Raw genomic sequence first — 9198 nt, 5'->3', positions numbered from 1 at the left:
CTGCTATCTCAGAGCTAGAGCTGAGAGGGAGTAAGTTCACATGTGAACCCTTTAAAAGAAAATCACTGTGAGTCTAGAAAGCCCTCTCTCTCACTCAACCACAATGCTCACTGGTTTTTACAGCCAAAGGTTATGGGAACTTCCCTTCCTGGCACTAGAACCCTAAGCTGTGGCTGAGGGGGACACTGGTGTAAGGCAGGCTCACCTTGCTCCTCTTGGGGACCTTGCAGCAGAGATATACCTCCCAATTTTTATCTGCCAAAGGTGGATGTGGGACCAGCCCATTCCACATCTCCACCCTTCCTATCAGTCTCAATATGGCTTCTTCTTTAATCCTTAGTTTTAAGCCTTCTGTCCAGCAACATTTTAGGCAGTTCTAAATTATGTTTGTTCTATATTTTAGTTGTAATTTTGAGGTGGATAGTGCCTACCTTCTTTAGTAAAAAGTTTATCTTTGCCTTAAGTAAGCCCTGTCCATTATTTATCTGCATTTTTTAAACAAGCAGATTCAAAATAGCACATAATCTTATAAACTATCCTGTAATCCTATCCCCAAGTTACTCCCTTCTACCTCCATTTAATCTTCCTTACATTCTGTTCTTTAATTTCAAATGCATAAAAGAACCTACAAAACTGTTATGCTCAGGAGTATCTGAGATCTTGCTCCCCAGCCTATGTTGCCAGTTTGGCTGAAATAAACTTATATAAATTTTCTACAGGTTTTGACATTTCTTACACTGATATCTTTGATTTAAAAAAAAAACAACTAATACAGGAGCATTTCTGTGTGCATTTTCTTGAGTTGTGTATGGCAGTTATGCCCTCCTCTGTACCCTGTCAAATGAAACTGAATTCATAGATTTATGGAGTTGAGACCTATATGGTAAGTGGAGACAGTCTGGCTTCCTCACCCAGGTGTCTGGGTAACTAAGGGAAGCAGTGTTCCCATAGCCTTGGAGGGGCCTGATAATCAGTATTGTCATAGCCTTGAGACTGGGTTGGATAAACTGTTCCCATAACATGAAGTGGGCTTCCATGTGCAGAATTATGTTAGGCTATGTAATCTCCTAGCATTATTCTGTCTTTGTCCCCTTCTAGTACTTAAACAAGTAGGGGCTTCTCATTAGTTAGACACACAGCTTGCAGCATGTGTGGCTCACCCACCCGTAAATAAAGTTATGTCATGCATCCCCACAACTCCGTGCATTTTCTTCCATCTCCCAGAAGCAAGACTGGATCTTCCCAGCCTTAATCAGCTGCAACACAACTGGCATATTGGCAGGATATTCACAGTATGGAAATAGAGGAACCCACAGGATCTTCCAAGGTAAGTCTCAACAGGTGGACTAACCTGGCTGTGGCAACTGGTGGTGAGACTCCTGGCCTCATGGGCCCCACTAAGGGAGTTGCCCAATGTGAGGGCACACCTGAAACCATGAAGAAAGCCCTACAGAAGGCTGGGAATACACTGGAGTGGCCCAGCACCCAGGCTGCCACAGGGGCCATGGACTGAGTGTGTCTTTCAGCTTTGTGAGCTGAGACAGAGATCATGCTCCATGACACAATGAAACTACATGAGCTTCACGGACAAGAAGAAACCCTGGAAGCCAGGATTGGTACTCTGGAAGAACTGTGAGTGGTGGACAGTGACACAGAGCCCCATCTCCTGCTGCAGCAGACAAGTCAGAATTGGAGAAGGATGATGTTGACGCAGAACCACATTCCCTGATAGGACCACCCCAAAGTGACACAAAAGATGAAATCCCAACAGCCCATGGCTCCTGGGGGAAACCCAATGGGCCCTATGCAAATGGTGGAACACACCACTTATAGGCCATATATACAAGCCAACCTAGTGGATCTAGCTAATCAGTTTCACCAGCCACCTGGGGAGCACTTGGCTGCATGGCTCTTGCACTTGTGGAACCTAAGGGTGGATAGCATCATGTGTTCTGATGGAGAGAAAAGTGAGCATCTATCACAACAAACCACTCCCTGTACCAGCGCCTGCGAAATAGCCAGAGACAACGTAGGGAGCAGGGCTCACATTCTTTGATGCAGTGGGTAATGGCAGCTATCCATACCATCTGGGCAAATGCAGGTGATGTTCCTATTACAGTGAGCAAGTGGCAGTCCTTTACAGACTTAGTGCAAATTTTGCAGGGGTTGGGCTATGCACCAAGCCATGATCAATCTGAACCCACAGGGCCCTGATGATAAATGTTTTACAACTAGAATGAGGGATCTTGTCCTCCAGCATGCTTCCCTCTTCTCTTTTGGTTCCCTGAGGGTGATTATCATGCCATATATGGGATGTGGCATAAAGGATGTCACAACAGTGGTGGCTAGTCTGAGAGAGGTGTAGTCTCGCTACCAACAGAAAGCTGTTCTCACAGTTTCTCAGAGTCCCTCTGTTTCTCAGCTGAACAGCGGCCCTGTTGGGTTACTAGAACACAGGTGTGGTCAGATCTTTTAGGGGCTGGAGCTGATCACACTAAGATTGACAGAAAGCCAAATGTGTACCTGTTAGAGCTCTGGAAGCAGCTGTAAGCTGACCAATGCTTCCTGTGGCCCCAGAAGAAGAAGCTGACAGAAAAAACTGGGCATGCACCCTGAGAGTCCTGAAAAGCTCATTCAGTAGGGCTGGAAGATCATCTGTCTGTGTCAACCTCTCAAGACAAGGGAGGAGATATCCTTTGGACCTTTGGCTAGAATCAAGGCCAAGGGACCCATCTTTAGGGGATAGGCAGGGACTGGAGGCCACATGTTCAATTAGCTATTCATCGATCCTCTGCAAATGTACAGCGTCATCTCACGTGGATACAGTAGCTTAATGTACTCTTTCACATGGAAACTCTGAGAAGTTTCAGGAGCTTGAGGTCTTTACTGATGGTTATGGGGGACAAAGCATAAGGGTGAAGGCTGTGTAGCTTTCTCTGGGTATCAGGTGTTTGCCACCCCCCCATAAATACACTGTCTATGTCTCCCCCATTATATATCCTGCTTATTGACATACTGCAGGGTTTGTGGCTACACATGACCACAGGAGAGTTCCATCTGTGGGTGCAAGTGGTAAAAGCCATTTTGTGGGGACATGCTAATCACCCTCTTCTGCAATTGCCACATCCACAATGGGTAATGGTAGTGTAACAATACCAGCTTCCCAGAGAGCATGAGGAAATCACAGCAACTATAGGGAAGTTGGAGAAGGTCAGCATGATTAGGGCTGCCCACAGTCCTTTTAACTCTTCCCTGCGACCAGTAAAAAAGATGAATGGCATATGGTAAATGACAGATGATTACCAGAAGCTCAATAAAACCATTCCTCCACTACATGGAGTGGTCCCTTCTGTGCTGGACTTGATGGACTGGTTAACTAATGAGTTGAGAACTTACCACTTTGTAGCTGACCCCAGAAAATGCCTTTTTCTCCATTAACCTTGCTCCAGAGAGCCAGGATCAGTTTGCCTTCACATAGGAAGGCTGACAGTGGACTTTTACAGTGCTCCCTCAAGGGTATTTGCACAGCTCAACTCTCTTGTCATGGGCTTGTGGCAGGGGACCTGGCTACATGGCCATGGCCTGCAGAGGTACGCCTGTTGCTCTGGCCTGCAGAGCAGTCAACTGGAGCTCGACCACCTACCTAGAACAAATGGGTTGGGGGGACAAGAGGCGCGAAGAATGGCAGCAAGACAAAAGATTCTGATCAAGCTGCAAACTTAATTTTTCCGAACTGGGTATATATATAGGGGAGGAGGGAGAGGAAGGAGATTAGGTTGCTTGCTATTGGCTAGCTTGAGACAAAGGAGGGTCCGCTTATTGGTTACTTGGGTGTAACTTGTACTTGTGGACGCCTCATGTGCCTGTAGCTGATTGGCTTGTGGAGCGCAGGCACATGGAGGCTAGCCTGAGGTTGTTTTGAAAGTCCTTGTTGATTACAGGTTCCGGTAATCAAGGCAATGTTTTTAGCTAAAGGCCAGGTGCTCGAGACCTGGGGCAAGGTTCCCAACAGCCTGTTCCACTACATTGATGACTGGCTAACCAGTGATTCTCTTGCAGAATTAGAGAAGGCAGTAAATCAAGTGCTGTCATACCTGAAGTCATTTGGATAAGCAGTCAACAAAACCAAGCTACAAAACCAAACCTGGATTCTGTCAAATTCTTGAAGATTGTCTGGTGGGTAAGACAAAAGTCATCCCTGATGCATTGATAGGTAAGATTTAGGCATATTCCACCCCTACCACTGTGAAATAGCTCCAGACATTTTTTGGGCCTCCTGAGGTAGTGGAGAGCATTTGTTCCCCATTTAGCCCAAGGTGTTCATCCCTTGTATTCCTTCATGAAGAAGGGGGTAAACTGGGAGCATCATTAAGCACACCCATGCCTTGCATGCTTTGGATCCTGCTAGACCCTGTGAGCCAGACATGCATGTGACACAGAAAGGCCTTGGATGGGTGTTATGGCACTCACTGAAATGGCTACATCAACCCTTGGGTTTCTGGTCCCAACTATGAAAGGGAGCAGAGATACACAGTACTCCTTAATTAAAAAACAGTTGGCTGAAGTATATGCTGCCCTGTTGACTACAGAGGCCATAACAGGAAGGCCCATGGTGGGCCTTGGTGGGCAAATGACCATGTCGTCCACTATCAAAACATAGAGGTCACCTGTTATATTGGCAGAGGCACAAGAGGCTTTTGAGACCCGTGTTGTCTGCTTATGAGAGCATACTTAAAGGCCTGTGGGAACTTCTGGACAGGTAGTGTGGGGACAGGTACTGCTGACCCAGTGGCAGGTGTATGTAATTGGGCCCCTACCTAGTTCAGAGGGATATAAGTATGCTAATACAGGTATGGACATGGCCACAGGATATTTAGCTGCTTGGCACCCAGATCAGAAATCAGTGATTGCTGCACTGGAGCAGTTATGATTAGGGGCTGCTTATGTGCAACCCTTAATCATTGAAAATGATCAGAGGATGCATTTTACTGGGGTCCTGGTACAACAATGGTCTCAGGACTTGCAGGTTGACTGGAAATTTCGCATGGCCTATATCCCCAAGCTACTGGAATGACTGAATGTTAAAATTGTCCCTTAAAGCAGGGACTACAAGCTGCAGCACCCACCCCCATGCTTAGGGGTTAGACAAAATGCTCACGGACTGCAGTCTGGAATCTAAGTGAGAGGAGTCAGAGGGGGACCCAGCTCCAGTGGAAGCACTGACCCACTGGACTGCAGCTCCAATTCAGCGGCAGGTACAGACTAAGTAAGGATACTTTGCTGAAACTAGGAATGGTAAAACAGGGGAATATTCTCTTGCCCACTCTGGAGGGCCTAGAGTGAGGGCAAACAGCCACTTGGACATGGCTTTGGGAAATAAAAGCCCCCTACAAATGTTGGGTGGCTGTTGTTGCCCCTAGAGGCTAGGGAGTAGGGAGAAACTTACAAATAATGCCCTGAGTGATTGGGCACAATGGTGTCCGGTCTTAAAGAAGACATATCCAAGGCCAGCAGATCATGAAATACTTCATGACACCTTTGTGATTTCCCTATGGCCCATTATGAGTTCTCCCGTTATTGCAAGTAGATCCTGAACCCCCAGGGGAGGCATGAAAGGTTTTGTATTCATGTCCAAGAATACCCCCTCTGCCAGTCAGTCTTGCTAACCATAAGCTTCCTTGTTTATTGCCTGAATGTTCATGACTTTCCTTTACTTGGGCCAATAACTTTTTGCCTAGAGGGTTCAAAGTAACACCTCAGTGTACTGGGTTCATAAACATGCCTCAGTTGCTAACCAATCAGCATGCTGGGTTTGCACTGAACTCCCCCTGAGCATGTCAGCCAGCATCCCATGGCACATTTCTCCTGCTTTTGTTTCAAACTGGATTTGGCATCAGAACCAGTGGAACAGTGAACATCCCTTATTGAAGGTGACCTGGAGTGACATCTGTGCTGGGGTGAAGCTGCAGTATGACTGGCCCAAGCCATTATGTGGCTACTCCCTATGGGATGGCTTGGGGTGGCTCACAGCTGAGGCTGTGGAGCTGGCTGGACCAGCTCCAGTTTGCATTGAGAACCCCAAAAGACAAGCCCAGGTGGGCTGGACTCTGACAGGTCTGTGTCAGACTCAGAGTCTAGAGTATTTCTTAGAGGCAAGGGATGATGTCTGTGCTGCAGTTCCTACTGGAGCCCTCTGGGTGTGTGGCTCACATGGCTGGCCTCACCTGCCTGGAAATTAGACTGGTTCTTATACTTGGGGATGGCCCTATTTGTCTGCTGGAGTTCAGAAAACTCCTGTGAGCCAGAAAAACTGGGAAGTGTTTGAAGTGGACACCAGGTAAAGTGCACCCCTTGGTGATATCCATTAGGTGTTTTTGTTCTCAAGCTGCATCTGTAGTCACGGAGACTGAGACAACTGCTTTGGCTTCACGGACTACTCATGCATGGATTACAACAATTGATTTCTTAAGATTGTTAAATGAGAAAGTGCTTATCAATTAAGAAAAGTAGCCTTGCAAAACTGTATGCCTTTACCTGAACAGACCAATAAGAGCTGATAAAACTAAAGCAGTAATCAAAAAGCTTCTGACACACAAAAGCCCTAGACCAGACAGTTTCACAGGAGAATTTTACAAAGCATTTACAAAGCCCTATCCTTCACAAATTATTTTTTAAAAATTAAAGAAGGAAGATTCCCAAACAGTTTTTATGAAGACAGCATCACCCTAATCCCAAAACCAGATAAAGACACAACAAAGAAAGAAAACTTCAGGCCAAAAACACTGATAAACATAGATGGTAAAATCCTCAACAAAATATTGGCAAACCACATCAAGCAACATTAAAAAGATGATACACTATGATCCAGTGTGATTCATCTCAGGGATACAAAGATGGTACAACATTCACAAGTCAATAAACATAATATGCTCACCATCTCCAGCTGCCAGTAGGACCCATCTGCTACTGTTTCTGGGACTCCGTGCCATTACTGCCTTTGAGTACAATGCCCCACAAAAAGGTAGGTGATGGAATTAAGCCACCCCCAATTATCGGAAGATTTGGAACCTTCCTGAAAATTGGTATTGTTGGATTGCCGAATGTTGGGAAATCTACCTTCTTCAATGTACTAACCAATAGTCAGGCTTCAGCAGAAAACTTCCCATTCTGCACTATTGATCCAAATGAGAGCAGAATACCTGTGCCAGATGAAAGGTTTGATTTCTTTGCCAGTATCACAAACCTGCAAGCAAAATCCCTGCCTTTGTAAATGCAGTGGATATTGCTAGTCTTGTAAAAGGAGCTCACAATGGCCAAAGTCTGGGAAATGCTCTTTTATCTTATATTAGTGCCTGTGATGGAAACTTTCATCTAACACATGCTTTTGAAGACGATGATATCACTCATGTTGAAGGAAGTGTAGATCCTATCCAAGATATAGAACTGATACATGAAGAGCTTCAGCTTAAAGATGAGGAAATGATTGGGTCCATTATAGATAAACTAGAAAAAGTGGCTGTGAGAGGAGGAGATAAAAAACTAAAACCTGAATATGACATAGTGTGCAAAGTCAAATCCTCGGTTATAGATCAAAAGAAACCTGTTCACTTCTATCACGATTGGAATGACAAAGAGATTGAAGTGCTGAGTAAACACTTATTTCTGACTTCAAAACCAATGGTCTACTTGATTAATCTTTCTGAAAAAAACCACATTGGAAAAAATGGTTGATAAAAATTAAACAGTGGGTGGACAGGTATGACCCAGGTGTCATGGTCATTCCTTCTAGTGGGGCCTTGGAAATCAAGTTGCAAGAATTGAGTGCTGAGGAGAGACAGAAACATCTGGAAGTGAACATGACATAAAGCGCTTTGCCAAAGAGCATTAAGGCTGGGTTTGCAGCACTGCAACTAGAATACTTTTTCACTGGAGGCCCAGATAAAGTACATGAATGGACTATCAGAAGAGGGATGAAGTCTCCTCAAGCTGCAGGAAAGATTCACACAGGTTTTGAAAAAAAATTCATTATGGCTGAAGTAATGAAATATGAAGATTTTAAAGAGGAAGGTTCTGAAAACACAGCCAAGGCTGCTGGAAAGTACAGGCAACAAGGTAGAAATTATATTGTTGAAGATGGAGATATTATCTTCTTCAAATTTAATACACCTCAGAAACTGAAGAAGAAATAAATTTAAGTCCACTACTCAGATAAACATACAATTTCAAAAATGTGTATAATTTTTTAAATTAAAATTTCTGAAACTGAAGGAACAAACACAATTGGGGGTAGGAATCTTCAACAAACAAAATTACTTGTATTTGTTATAAAATGAAAATACTGTGTACCTCCAATAAAAATGCAAGTTCTCTAATGTAAGCAGCTTTGCTTTTCAAATGATTAAGACCCCACTCCAAACTGCAGAAGCTTTCCAGGAACCACATTACAATCATGAGACTTCATTAATCTCCATCATGTATGCCAAACCTGACACAACCGACAGTGAAGACAATGTGGCTTGCTCCTTTCTGAATCTACAGATAATGGGTGTTTTACAGTACTTCAGATGTCTACACTCAATAAAACATTTGACAAAAAATTAATAAACATCATACATCACATAAACAAAACCAAAGAAAACAAAAGCAAAGACAAAAATCACATGATCATATCAATAGATGTGAAAAAAGCATTTGATAAGATACAGCACCCATTTATGATAGTAACACTCAGCAAAGTGGGAGCACAGGGAGCATTCCTCACCATAATAAAGGCCATATAGGAGAGACCTACAGCCAACATCATACTCAATGGGCAAAAACTTAGAGCTTTCCCAGTAAGATCAGGGACAAGACAAGGATGTCTGCTTTCACCACTCCTATTCAACGCAGCACTGGAAGTCGTAGCCACAGCAATCAGACAAGAAAAAGAGAAAAAGGCATCCAAATTGGAGAGGAGGAAGCAAAACTGTCATTGTTGCAGATGACATGATAGTGTACATAGAAAATCCTATAGACTCTATTGAAAAACTACTAAACCTAGTAAGTGAATTTGGCAAAACAGTGGGATACAAAGCAGCATACTATAACATATTTCACAGATATAAAACAATTAAAAATTTATATGGAACCGTAAATGACCCCAAATAGCTGCACCAATTTTGAGAAAGAATGACAAAGTAGGAGGGATCACAATACCTG

General features: G+C 44.0%; 1 pseudogene; it reads left to right on the top strand.

The window, feature by feature from the left end:
• The first annotated feature begins 7006 nt into the window (after window positions 1-7006).
• On the top strand, window positions 7007-8189 carry LOC128627040 (obg-like ATPase 1; annotated as a pseudogene).
• Window positions 8190-9198: the final 1009 nt, after the last annotated feature.

Source organism: Artibeus jamaicensis, unplaced genomic scaffold (genome assembly GCF_021234435.1).
Source record: "Artibeus jamaicensis isolate MK-2021 breed Jamaican fruit bat unplaced genomic scaffold, CSHL_Jam_final contig_311, whole genome shotgun sequence".
NCBI classification, from domain to species: Eukaryota; Metazoa; Chordata; class Mammalia; order Chiroptera; family Phyllostomidae; genus Artibeus; species Artibeus jamaicensis.
This window is presented reverse-complemented; position numbering and strand designations above follow the sequence as displayed.